The sequence below is a fragment of the Ailuropoda melanoleuca genome, chromosome 7, assembly GCF_002007445.2.
Source record: "Ailuropoda melanoleuca isolate Jingjing chromosome 7, ASM200744v2, whole genome shotgun sequence".
NCBI lineage: Eukaryota > Metazoa > Chordata > Mammalia > Carnivora > Ursidae > Ailuropoda > Ailuropoda melanoleuca.
Genome location: NC_048224.1, coordinates 130,184,599 through 130,198,469, shown reverse-complemented (window position 1 = coordinate 130,198,469; position 13,871 = coordinate 130,184,599). Strand labels below are relative to the sequence as shown.

Here is a 13,871-nt window from a genome sequence, read left to right as displayed (position 1 = left end):
TTACTTTTTCCTTTTCTTTTCATCCTTCTCTCAGGTACATATTTTATCTTTACTAGGTATATCTTGTTATATAATTTATAAAACCTTAAATTCAACTAACCAACTTGTGGGGGAAAACTTCAAAAAAGCCAAGGAAAGCAAATGCCTCCCAAAGAAATACCAGGCAAGAGTTGATGAATATAAGGATTAATTATTACTAAATATCAACCAATGCAACTGAGAGAAGAAAAAGTTCCCTCAAATCTAAATCATTTCATTGATCATTAACTCTCACCTAACACACGAGCACAGGATACTCCTGATACATTTCCCCATGGAACAATAAGGAGAAAGCTGAAAAGAAGGTATTAAATCCAAGCCTCCCTAGTAAACGTGGCTTTTCTTTACAACTCAGTGATGTAAACTAATCACAAGAAATGACAATGTTTTGAAACCATTAGCTAGTGAGAATGCCTGGATTTTTGGAAAATTGCTTTAAAATATTAAAGCGAAGGCTGGTATTTTATTAGTTTTTAAGCTAGTAATTTAAAATGTAGAGTAACCATGTCAGAATCCTCCCCCAAAAGGAGGGGTGGGGGATGTTTATAACTGGTTCATTTATGTCTAATAAAAAAAAAAAATCTTCCTTAAAAGTCTTCAGTACCTAATAACATCCCCTGAATAAGGAGGTTGGCAGGGGAAGTTGTCAGAAAAATTTAATTTCCTTTCATTAGCCAGTCTGCTCCACAAATAGGTGCTTGTTAAGTTCAAAGCGGTCCTGAAAGCGACATCAGTTTTAAGTCTTTTTTTTTTTTTTACTCCAAGCAGTCACATCTGCTAATGAGATTTTCCAAATAACAATTGTTTTCAAGTCAGAGATAAATCTATGCCTCCCACTCTACACTCCCAAAAATCAAGGTTTACTGCTTTATTACACCTTGCTGTTTTCGCTGACCCTACATTCTCCAAATTTTAGTTTAAAGGGATAAAAATCCATGAAAAGGGTCATTTAAGAATGTTAGTGGTTTCCACACATTGAGTTTGAAGGTTCTTTGTTCAAGCCAGTGACAGTTATTGGAGAATACTTCCCCTTAATAGCCTCTCTGTCAGGAAGTGTTAAACCTGCCAAATGCGGACAATTAGTGCCTCGCGAACAAAATACAGGAAGAGCGCTGGCTGATGGAAGCTGGATTATAAGGAGCCTAGAAGGAAACTTTTAACATGTCTTTTCTTTCAAATGTGTAATAGTATATTTGCAAAATATATTCGGAGGGAAAACAAACTGCTGTCCTGTCACAAAAGTCTGTTACCTTGAGAGAAATGACAAACAGGCAAATGTTAAAAGATAATTCACAGAATTAGTCATATTTATTTATTATATACACATTATGGATGTATGTGTGGACATATGGAGATCTTATACAAAACAAAACTTCTAAAAAAATTTTTTTGACCGCCACAAATTGAACACTTCTATAAACTGCCTCAAAACAATCTTATCTTTTAACTAATTGATATGTTACATTTCCTTACTATGGTGCAATATTTGGGACATAATTGCAATATTTGGAACATACTTTTAAAAAATCATTGTTTATCTAAGATTCAACTGGGCAATCTATATTTTTATCTGGCAACTCTTAAGAAAAAAATACTTCCTACTATGAAAAACAAATTTCACTAAATGAACTTCCAAGTAAAATCAAACCGCCTTAAAAAGTAATTTTTCATCTGTCACTCATTTATCCCAAGATATTTTATTCAGGACATATTATATATTGGACATTTAAAAACTATTATCAGTGTCAACAAGAAACTATTAAATACACTCATCTCTAATATGTTCTTTTAGCACATTTAGCTATTATCAGGATATATAAAGAGATTAAAACCCCCATACAGTTCCAAATTCGATGGCAATGACATATCACACAGTCTAACTTTCCTGTAAGACTAAAGACAGGAAAACATTTGTTAATAAAAAGTCTTGAATCAACAAGAAAAAGATCAACAATTATCAGGAAAAATAGCCAAAAGATTAAATGAGAAGTTTCCGTAAAATGAAATCCAAAAGAACATATGAAATATGTTCAAACTTTATTATGGGCATATAAGTTAAAACAATGAGACACCACAGTCGATTTGCCACAGTCTGCCAACAGCCAGGAGTGAAGGCCTGAAGGTAAGCAGACATGACTCTCACAACTCATGTCATACGAAACAGTACAATCTTTCTAAGAATTGTTAGTATATATCAGAAGTTTGAAGACCTAAATCTTTCAACCCAGCAACTTCATTTTTTGGAAGCTCTCCTATAGATATATGAACATGCATGCACACGGAAGAGATATATAAATAAATAATTTTTAATTTGTTGCTGGTGTTTTGATAAGAAAATCAGAAAAACAACTTTAAAGGCCTTCAATAAGGGACTGGTACCAAAAAGGATACATGCATGAAATGGAATAGGCCATAGTCTCTAAAAAAAGATGAGGCTGATCCATATGTAACATTACATGAAATAGTTCTTGTGCTCGTGGAACTTACAGTCTTCTTTAAATAAGGAAAACCGAAGGAGAGCAAACAAATCAATTGAGAATTGAAATAAATGTTACATGGAAACAAATAGTACTGAGGGAGGGCGATAGAGAGAACACATAGATACACTGCTCAGAAAGGGTCCTTCTGGGGGCAGCTGGCTGGTTTAGTCAGTAGAGCGTGTGACTCTTGATCTTGGGGTCCTGAGTTCGAGCCCCACGTTGAGGGCAGAGATTACTCAATAATTTTTTTTTTTTTTTTTTAGTAAAGAAAAAAATGAAAGAGTCCTACTGAAGTAAAATGTAAATTAAAGCCTGAAGAGAACAACCACTGCCATGGGAAGATTAGGGTGAAAGAAGTCTAAACAGCAGGAACAACATGAACAAAAACCCAAATTCAGAAGGTATTTCATATGTTCTAGAAGTCCATGAGGTGAAAACTAAGACAAAAAGCAAGTGGCAGAAAAGGACAGCATGAAGTCCAGTGGAAGGCATGGCCTGTTCCAGCAGGACCTTTCGGGACTCAGCACGGAGTTCCAAATGCTTTGGCTCTATGACGAGGAATGAGGACTCAGGTTTAGGAAGATAACTCCTACACTCTAATAATATGTCAAATAGAGTGTGCACTGTGGGGGAAAGCAAGTTGTAGGAGAATATATATAGTATGATCTTATCTCGGTTTTTTTTAATGTATCAGTATTATTCTTTTTATTGCTAAACATTATTCCTTCCTATGGCTACACCACTTTTTTTTTAATCCATTCATCACTTGATGGACATTTAGATTGTTTTTAATTTTTCGGCTACTATAAAAAATGTTCCTATGAACATTTGTGTACAAATTTTTGAGTGGACATATATATTTATTTTGGATATATAACTAGGAGTGAGATCACAAGGTCACATGGTAACATTATATTTAACCTTTTGATAAACTGCTGAACTGTTTTTCAAAGTGGCTGCACCATTTTGCATTCCCATGAGCAGTGTAGAAAGGTTATCATTTCTGCAAAACTTTGCCAGCACTTGATAATCTTCTACTGTAGCCACCCTACTGGTTGTAAAGTGCTATCTCATTGTGGTTTTGATTGAATTTTCCTATGACTAATCACGATGAACAGTTTTTCATGTGCTTATTGGCCATTTGTATACCTTCTTTAGAGAAATGTCTATTTTTAAATTGGGTTGTCTCTCTGTTTAAGAGTCATATGTGGGGGCACCTGGGTGGTTCAGCTGGTTGAGCATCCAACTCTTGGTTTTGGCTCTGGTTGTGATCTCATGGGTGTGAGACTGAGTCCCAGTCAGGCTCCCCATTCAGCAGGGAGTCTGCCCAAGTTTCTCTCTCTCTGCCCACCCCCTCACCCCACTTACCCATCCTCTCACCAAAATAAATAAATAAATATATTTTTTAAAGGTAATATGACCTTATCTATAATAAAGCAGGAAAACACCTTGGAATGCTCATAAAAGCTTATGCACGCACATACACAAAAATCTCAGCTTGAGTTACTGCTTCAAAGTAGGATTAAGAGTTAGGAAAGAGGGAACTTTGACTTTTTGCTGCAGACACTTACGTACATATTTAACTTTTTTACCATTAAGATCAAAATTTCATACTTCATACTACTTTCACAGTTTAAAAATTAAACCCACCATGCTTGAGGGTGTTAACCTAATTAATGATTTCTAGGACATTAAACGTTTTCAAAACAAACTAGTATTCCCAAAACCTGCTTAAACTTTTCATTACTCCCCGCTGCCTGAGAACCAACTTTCAACTCCTTTACTTGGTGTCAGTACTTGATCCTGCCTACCTGCCTGCACCAACTGTCTCGTCCCCACTGCCTTGACTTTCCTTCCCACCCCCAAGCCCAGGCAGGCATCCTCCAGATTCCCAGCCTATGTGCCACATACCAGGCCCTGAAGACAGAAGGGAACAAGAAAGGCACCATCCCAGGGGTGCCTGGGTGGCTCAGTCAATTAAGCATCTGCCTTCGGCTAAGGTCATGATCCGGGTCCTGGGATCGAACCCGCATAGGGCTCCCTGCTCAGCGGGAAGCCTGCTTCTCCCTCTCCCATTCCCCCTGCTTGTGTTCCCTCTCTCGCTGTGTGTCTCTCTGTCAAATAAATAAATAAATTCTTTAAAAAAAAAAAAAAGAAAGAAAGAAAGAAAGAAAAAGAAAAGAAAGGAAAGAAAGGCACCATCCCAGCCTTCATGTAATTTATAGTCTGGTAGAAGCAAGACCTTAAATGATTATACAGCAGCTAAGAAACCATTAAAAAGACGCATGTTATGCAGAAAAAGTGAAGAGGGCATGTGACAACAGGGGATCTCGAATTCAAAAATAGAATTCCTGGAAACTTCTCAGATGCAGCTACTATGAAAGAGACCTGACAAATGAAAGCATGGTAGAACAGAGTCAGGGGGTTGGGGCTTGAACAGTGAGCCAAACGTAGAGTGAAGCAGGGCTGCACTTCAGCCTAAAAGCAAGAAAATGAAGAGTCCCCACTATGGCTGCATTTTGAAGAATTTGAGCGTATAATTTACTTATTATTTTGAGTATTGTCTACCCTCTGCATCTCCCTACTGCATTAAAATATAAGCTCCATAAAAGCAAAAATCTCTAACTGGTTCAGTGATAGGTTTGATATTCCTTGAACTGCCTGGCACATAGTCATCATTTGGGAAACAGCTGTTGCTGACTGAAAGACTGAATGAACCAATAAACAAATGAAGAGTTTAGAGAGAGGCAAGAGGGATGTGAATTTAGTCAGGAAGAAGTGGTCTAGAGGAGAGAAAAATTACCATTTTCTCTTAAACTCAGGGGTGTGTGCTTCAAGTTTCAGTTTTCTCCAGAAAGTCTTTCCAGTCCTCCTACACCAGGTTAGGCATCACTGCTATGCGACCAGATTACACTCTGTCCTTCAATTACGACAGCCCCCGTCATCTCATCTCCATGACAGCAATGACTAGGTCTGCTGCTCTCTACAAAATCCCCACAGCTTATTAGCAAATCGATACATCAACACATTATTTGTTGAATGAATAAACTACCCATCAGCTTCCACAGAAACAAGTCTGTTGCCTAAATTATCTACTCCAAAGCCAACAGAACTGCTCACCTCCAGAGCATCCGTGTTTGAAGTGAATAAACTTAAATCCACGAAGATGTAGTGGCTTGTTCAAATTCACACATCTAAGTGATATACAGCAAGGAAGTGCCACACGGTAGAGTTCAGAGCAGGAGCTCAAGAACTGGACAGGCTTGGGTTTTGCTTTAATTTACACAAAGCATACTCAATGAAATACCGTTGCTGCTGGGCAAAACCAAGCCCAATATGTACCCTCTTCCTTGTCTTTTAACCCTCAGTCAAGCACTTGTCTTACTCCGTCCTGCAACTTCAAATGTTTGAAATGTGGGTGGGGTTTCACTGAACCCATTCTTCCTATTTTTTTAAAGCCTATTCTTAAAAGTAGTTCTACCTTAACTGTAATTTTTTTTTAAAAAAAGATTTTATTTACTTGAGACAGAGAGAGAGAGAGAGAGCACAAGAAGGGGGAGAGGCAGAAGGAGAAGCAGGCTCCCTGAGCAGACTCCCAGCTGAGCAGGGAGCCTAATGTGGGGCTCGATCCCAGGAATCTGGGATCACAACCAGAGCCAAAGGCAATTGCCCAACCAACTGAGCCACCCAATCGCCCCCTTAACTGTAATTTTAAATGCATATTTCATTAGTTTAAAAGATCAGGGGTACGTGGGTGTCTCAATTAAAAGATCAAACTTTATATGACAAAAAGTTTTCAAATTGAAGGGCCACAAATTTACAATATATTAAAATGTAAGAAAAAAAAGATACTCAAATTTAGTAAAAAATGTAAAATAAGTATTACTATTTTACCAAATATATAAAACAAATGTCTTTTAAGCAAAACATCATTACTTCTTCACAGACCCAATTAGGCAATATTTAAAGAAAAAGCAGAACTGATTCTACTTACTCTTAGCCTTAAAACTAACTTTTTGGGTTTTTTTTAAGATTTCATTTTTAAGTAATCTCTACACCTAATGTGGGGCTTGAACTCATAACCCCAAGATCAAGAATCACATGTTCTACCGACTAAGCCAACCAGGTACCCTTAGAACATTTTTAAGATTTTATTTATTTGAGACAGAGACCGAGCAAGAGAGAAAGAGAGAGCACGAGCCGGAGAGGAGCAGTGGGAGAGGGAGAAGCAGACTTCTCTAAGCCCCTTGCAGGTCTCAATCCCAGGACTCCAGAATCATGACTTGAGCTAAAGGCGGACGCTTAACCAACTGAGCCACCTAGGTGCGCCCCCCCCTTAGAACATTTTTAAGACAATCCCCACTTCTATTAACTATATGACATACGATACAATATATGAAAATACTACAGGGATTAAGACAACAGATTCTATTCAAGAAGTGTTCAATAATACTGTAATTTATTTAAAGAAAATTTCTAACAGGTGGGACAACAATCCCCTGAAAATCAAAGAATAATCAAATATAAAAATCTCAACAGAAGGAATAAAACAAATCTGATACTACTGATGCCCTTGTATAATTTTCAAATTATGTACTTAGAATATTTCTGATTTTTTTCCTTTAAAGATTTTATTTATTTATTTGACAGAGAGAGAGAGACAGCCAGCGAGAGAGGGAACACAAGCAGGGGGAGTGGGAGAGGAAGAAGCAGGCTCCCAGTGCAGGACCTGATGCAGGGCTCAATCCCAGGACCCCAGGACCACGCCCTGAGCCAAAGGCAGACGCTTAACGACTGAGCCACCCAGGCGCCCCAGAATATTTCTGTTTTCACATCAAAAGTTAATACAATTGAAAAAAACACTGAAAAGCACAAAACCAAATGAGACAAAGTATTAGCAACCATATTCCTATGGCTTCAAATCAGGAAGTAGGAAAAAGGAAAGTTCCAAAAATATGATTTGATTCAAATCCCTGTGGTTCATTCTGTAATCACAGCCTATAATCCCAGTTTGAAGGAAGCCACACTCTGGTTCTGAAGTTACTGAGCACTTGGGAACACTGATGAGGTGAATATTAAACCATATAGTTCCAGCAGTTCCAGAAATGGAGAAAGAACAAAGACAGCACCAGAACCACTAATCGTCTCTTTTACCCCTCTCTTTCAGCACAACTTACATTAAAGGAGCTCTATCATTTAACCCAAAAGCAAAACGGTAAAAAATTCTGTTTTACAGAGAATATGATGGGAGGGGTGTGTGATGTTGCTATAACCAAATAAGCAGATCACAAAAATGTCAAAAGGAGCTAAGAAAAATTGGGTGCCTTTTCTACAAGCCTATGTTAATACTCTCCAGCCCCCACCCGTGAGACATCAAAGTCCAACAGCTAAGAACACAGGTGCTAGACCAGAAGCTGTGGGCTCAACACTGGCTCTCTCAGACAGTGAGCCAGTTACCTACCAGGGTGCCGCCCTGGAATTTGGTTTCCTCATCTCTAAGATGGAGACAGTATCAATATCTATCTCATAGGGTCATCAAGAAGATGAAATTGGGCTGAAATACACCGGAACATACACTGCACACGGTATGCTTGGCAATCTGTGTTAAAATGGGCAGCCCATCACCAGAGCCCCAAGTCTGTTCTTTGGTTGGGGTATCTTGTGGTCATCATTCATCCTCTGAACCCGTATAACACAGAATTAATACTGGCATTACAATACTGAAAAAAAAAAAAATGTGCACCTGCATCCCCAGGACACTCCACTGGGCCAGACGATATGTGCACTTGCTCATGGTTGCTGGTAAGCGGGGAAGAAGGGCGGGGAAGGGAAGCAAAAACTGTAACGAGGACAGGCATATTGAAATAGTTACCCTGATGCTAAACACCCAATTCACTTCAACAGTGATTCAGACCATACCTCTCCTTTCTCACTTGCTCCAATAGAGCCTACTTACCAACCCTGAATTCTGTACTCACTGGATGAAAGTCCTGCTACTCATCCACATGGGAAGCTACTTACAAGTTTATTTTCCTCAGTTGGTTCTAGAACAAATCAACAACTGTTCCAGGCGGGGGGGGGGGGGGAAACTTTGTTTAAAATTACATGGGAAAAAGCNACTATGGATAAAAGCTTATCTGTACACAAAAAGCATCCTCAAACCATTCTGCATTCTTGGTATAAAGTAAAGCAAAACTTTCAACAGTCCCGGGTTCAGGAAATGGGTTCCAGCTGATTGTGTTTTCCAGACAACTCCGAGTCAAACAGAAGACTCTGTTTGAGGGGCACCTGGGTGGCTCAGTCATTAAGCGTCTGCCTTCGGCTCAGGGCGTGATCCCAGCGTTATGGGATCGAGCCCCGCATCAGGCTCCTCCGCTATGAACCTGCTTCTTCCTCTCCCACTCCCCCTGCTTGTGTTCCCTCTCTCGCTGGCCGTCTCTGTCTCTATCAAATAAATAAATAAAATCTTTAAAAAAAAATTCACTTTAAAAAAATATATATAAAGCCTTTAAGGCATCATCAGGAGAGTCATTCTTGGTTTAGCAGGGGAAAAGGATACTGATGTCTAATACTGTACTTTGTAATTACCAGGACACAGCTTTTCAATTTCTTTGTTATTTTGGTTTTTTAAATGATTTCCTTCATGCTAGTTTTTGTTGTTATTATTTGGCTCTTTTTTATTAAAGCAAGAGTACAGGTTTTAAAATCCAGCTAACTGGCTGACAAAAACAATGACTACTTTAAGACTATACTGTGAAATTTACCAACTTCATTCAAATAGATTACCACACTCTGCTCTGAGATGTAAAGGGCAATAGGAACTCAGAGAAGTTTAATGAATTTCCCCCAAAGTTGGAATGCTGACAGGTATCACAACAAAATGCAGTGGGTTCAGCTGTGGTGATTCCTTCCTCTGTCCCACTCCTGATATGTCCCAGATCAAAGAACATACAAATTCCGCTTCTACCAGGCCCTCCACACCATCCACTCTGCTCCACCCTAATCCTTTATTTTAGGCCTCTATCACTATTAACAGTGCCCAGGAAAAGCACTTTTAATTCACTGACCAACCTCAAGTTTTGCACTTCTCCAATCCGTTTTCCACATCACAAACCAAAGAAAGTTTTCTAATTCTATAATTTTATCATGTTAACTTCTCTATAGGAAACCATTCAGAGGCTCCCAATGCCATAAGAATAACCTCCAAACCCAGGCATGTCGCAGTCAAGGCCACACATACCTGGATCCTCATTTACAGGCCCGGGTGCTCAGACCAGCACTTTTCTAAAGCTCCTGCAGTGGATCAGCAACAAATTTTAACAATAAGGTGTTCTCACTGACCTTAGAACTGTGTCTCCATCGTCACCCTCACTTTTTAGCTAACTCACTACTGCTCAAACTTCAGGTATCACTTAGATATCACTTCCTTTGGAAGATCTGCCATGACACTTTTTTTTTTAAGATTTTATTTATTTATTTATTTGACAGAGAGAGACACAGCCAGAGAGAGAGGGAACACAAGCAGAGGGAGTGGGAGAGGAAAAAGCAGGCTCCCAGAGGAGCAGGGAGCCCGATGCGGGGCTGGATCCCAGGAACCTGGGATCACGCCCTAGGCCAAAGGCAGACGCTTAACAACTGAGCCACCCAGGCACCCCTGCCATGACACCTTCAAACTAGGTTAGGTGCCCTTCCTACATGGGCCCCATGCACTCTGAGCTTCAAATTATTAAAATGTATTACATTGCCTATCTACTTGTAGGTCACCTAAAAGGACTTGAAGCTCTTTGAAATCAGGGTGTGTAGCTCGTTATTCTTTGCTAAACAAGTGGGCTGGGGGTCCAAACCCTATCTTCCACCAGCTTCAGATGCACACCCTACAAGGCTCTCAAGTTCCTGAGATCAGGTTAGTTAAGATGTTGAATAGAACAGAACAAGTTATTAAAGGCAAACATTTGATATCAGATGACTACTTGAGAATTATACCTTAAAATAATATGATTTCTCTCTAATCAAAAGAATGATTCAAGAATAAGACATAATGAAAACCATTCCAGAAGACTCTTTAGTATTACACACAGGGTTTTAAAAGAATGTGGCAGACCATCTCTATATCCCCTCCATATAATAGCTTAAATATTCAAATGGGAAAGGAAGAAAAGCTATAAAAAGAAATGTAATGAATTGAAACCACATTAATTTCCTCAAATTAGGGGTGAAAATTACTCGGGGATAGGAAGTAGAACACAGTTGTCAAGAAAAAAAGAAATTTAGGGGCACCTAGGTGGCTCAGATGGGGAGCCTGCTTTTCCCTCTCCCTCTACTGGTCCCTCTGCTTATGTTCTCTCACTCTGTCAAATAAATAAGTAAAATCTTTTAAGAAAAGAAAAGAAAAGAAAGTAATTTAGCCCTAAAGGTACCACAGGCTAAGGGGGAAAAAAATAAATAAACAAATAAAACAAAACAACCAACCTATGGATTTAAAAAAGATAGAATTACCTATAGTTAACACATACATTCTTCCAAGGGTTATATTGCTAATGCAATTGCAAAAACCACAAGGTATTCCAAAAATTTACACTATTTGCATCAGCAAACCTCTATTGGCACAGATACCCTTAAAAGTAATCTTTTACCTAACAAATATAAACTATAAAATGTGAAAGACAGTGTAGACCCAAACAAATGTAGAGTTACTACAGAAGAAAACTAAATAACCAGGTTTTAAAAAGTATGTATAGCCTCTTGTAACAAATAATTAAAAGTAAACTAGAAATAAAACCAGAATGAAAATTTATGAGCAAAACAAAAGGCATTCCTAAAACTGTTTTTAAATGCTTACCTGAAAACTATAACCTTCACGTTTAATTGGGACTTAACTAATTCAGATAACAGGTGTCAAGAACTGTATACCATAGTTAAAGTTAACACAGGTAATGAGAACCTGCCATTATTTGAGAGTATGAATGGATCTTAAAAACCACCTAAAGCATACAAGGAGACAAAATTGAAAAGTGGATTTTTCTTCTACTTGCTATTTATCCCTATTTTATAAATTAACAGCAGTTGCAAATTCAAATGCAGATTGTCAAACGAAGCCTCCCTGAAAAGATGGCCTCACTGAACAAGCAAAACCAACTTTATTATACCTACTACATTTAAAGATACCATCACTTTGAGGCAATCTGGGAGGTTCTACTAAGTTCTGTTAAAGACCCTAGATTCAAAAACTGCAGAGCTCCTTTGATCCCCACTGAGCCCCCACCCAGGGGTGTCCCCAACCACAATGGTAAGAAAAATCTCACTTTGGGGAGAGCTCCAATTTCCTTTTTAGGAAACTAGGAACGAGGAATCTTTTGATATCCTGATTAGATTTGAAAATGTTTAGGACTGGAGGAAGATTTCCTTATTAGAAATAAAATACCCACAACATTTTTTCTTCTAAGTCCATAGACAAAGTTTATATGGAAGAAGACAAGTATCGGACCTGTAAGTTCACCTTCATGCTAGCTCCAGAAGCTAATGTATTCAGAAGATTTCCTCACATTGGTATCTAAACAGGATAAAATTTCCTTTGAAACCTGTATCAAACCTTGAGGGTCACCGGGGTGGCTCAGTCAGTTAGGCATCTGCCTTTGGCTCAGATCATGAATCCAGGGTCCTGGGGTCAAGCCCCATATGGGGCTCCCTGCTCAGCAGGAAGTCTGCTTCTCCCTCTCGCTCTGCACTTCCTCCCACTCATGCTCACTCACTCTCTCTCTCTCTCTCAAATAAATAAAATCTGTAAACAAACAAAACTTGAGAACTTTCTCTGTCTTGACTTATTTTGTCCATGGAAGTCTGGGTCTGGGAGAGATCTCCCTTCCAAATTTAAATCATCAAAGCGTTGCATATTGTCAGGTCTACAATTAGAGATGGCCAACCATTAGTTTGGGGGCCTGAGACATGAGGTGAACAAACAACATAGTTGATATGTTATTACAAGTTTCTCATGGGTTCAACTCAGGCCAAGTTTATGCTCTCTCTGAAGCAGACTTCTCCTTAAAGGTACTAAATCCAGAAATCAAATTTATGTTTCTATGCTTCTAAAAGGCATAATCTCACCTAGGATAATTAAAAATTATAATAGACTCTTTTGTAAGCTTTTGATATGAATGGTTCATTTGACAGTCACCTGTTAGGGGAGGGGGTAGAGATCAAAATCTCAAACACCTAATGTTCTGTAATTTTTTTCATTACAATGAGGAACCTTCCAAAAGAAATTCAGATTCCGAATTTGTTTCCTCATGAAATTGATAAGGAAGACAAAGTTTATAGGGAAGAGGAAAGCCATAGGAAAAGCCAAATGAAAAACGTGAAAAATTTAAAACTCTCTCCAACCTGAAAGTCTTTATCCTGCTATTCCTTCTCCTCCATCCTGTTTTCCTCCATTTGCTCCTGCCCTGCTCTTTCTTCCACTGACCTGCTTCCTCTTTCTTCTAACTAGCCAGAAACCTTCAAAGCAACATTACCTTTTAAAATTAAACTACTGTTAGAATAGGGCCAGCCTTGAGGGCTAAAACTTTGGTCTCATTCTGAACTAAGAAGCATTACCAAAGACTTTCCAAAGCCTACATAGATTAGACAGAAATTTACAGAGAAATTGAGGAATGTATAAATAATCTAGGGTCCCCAGATTTATAAAAATTGGTTCACGATGCTAGTAAGAACCTGAGATAAAAGGGGCAACTAGGGGCGCCTGGGTGGCACAGCGGTTAAGCGTCTGCCTTCAGCTCAGGGCGTGATCCCAGCATTCTGGGATCGAGCCCCACATCAGGCTCTTCTGCTATGAGCCTGCTTCTTCCTCTCCCGCTCCCCCTGCTTGTGTTCCCTCTCTTGCTGGCTGTCTCTATCTCTGTCAAATAAATAAAAATAAATAAATAAATAAAATCTTTAAAAAAAAAAGGGGCAACTGGGTGGCTCAGTCAGTTAAGCATCTGCCTTCAGCTCAGGTCATGATCTCAGGGTCCTGGGATCAAGCCCCACATCGGGTCAGTGGGGAGCCTGCTTCTCCCTGCCACTCCCCCTGCTTGTGCTCTCTCTGTCAAATAAATAAATAAAATCTTTTTAAAAATTAAAATTTTAAAATTAAAAAAAAAGAAACTAAGATAAAAAAAAAAAAAAACCCCACATACAAGGGCAAAATGGGAAGACCTGAGAGTGACTTCAGACTCCTAATTGCACAGGAAACCACAGAAGTCTAGAAAAAAGTGGAAATAATGGAAAAGGTCCTTGGGAAGCTACTATCAAAATCTTTCCTATGAAAATAGGTTGGACTCTAATCTAGTTGTGCTAGCAAAGAAAGGATACATCTAT

The 13,871-nt window shown here is 38.8% G+C and overlaps 1 protein-coding gene across 5 annotated transcripts in view; it reads right to left on the bottom strand.

Moving 5' to 3' along the window:
- Positions 1-13,871, bottom strand: part of PCCA (propionyl-CoA carboxylase subunit alpha) — a 390,617-nt gene that overhangs the window by 260,469 nt on the left and 116,277 nt on the right. The gene's annotated exons all lie outside the window — the stretch shown is intronic.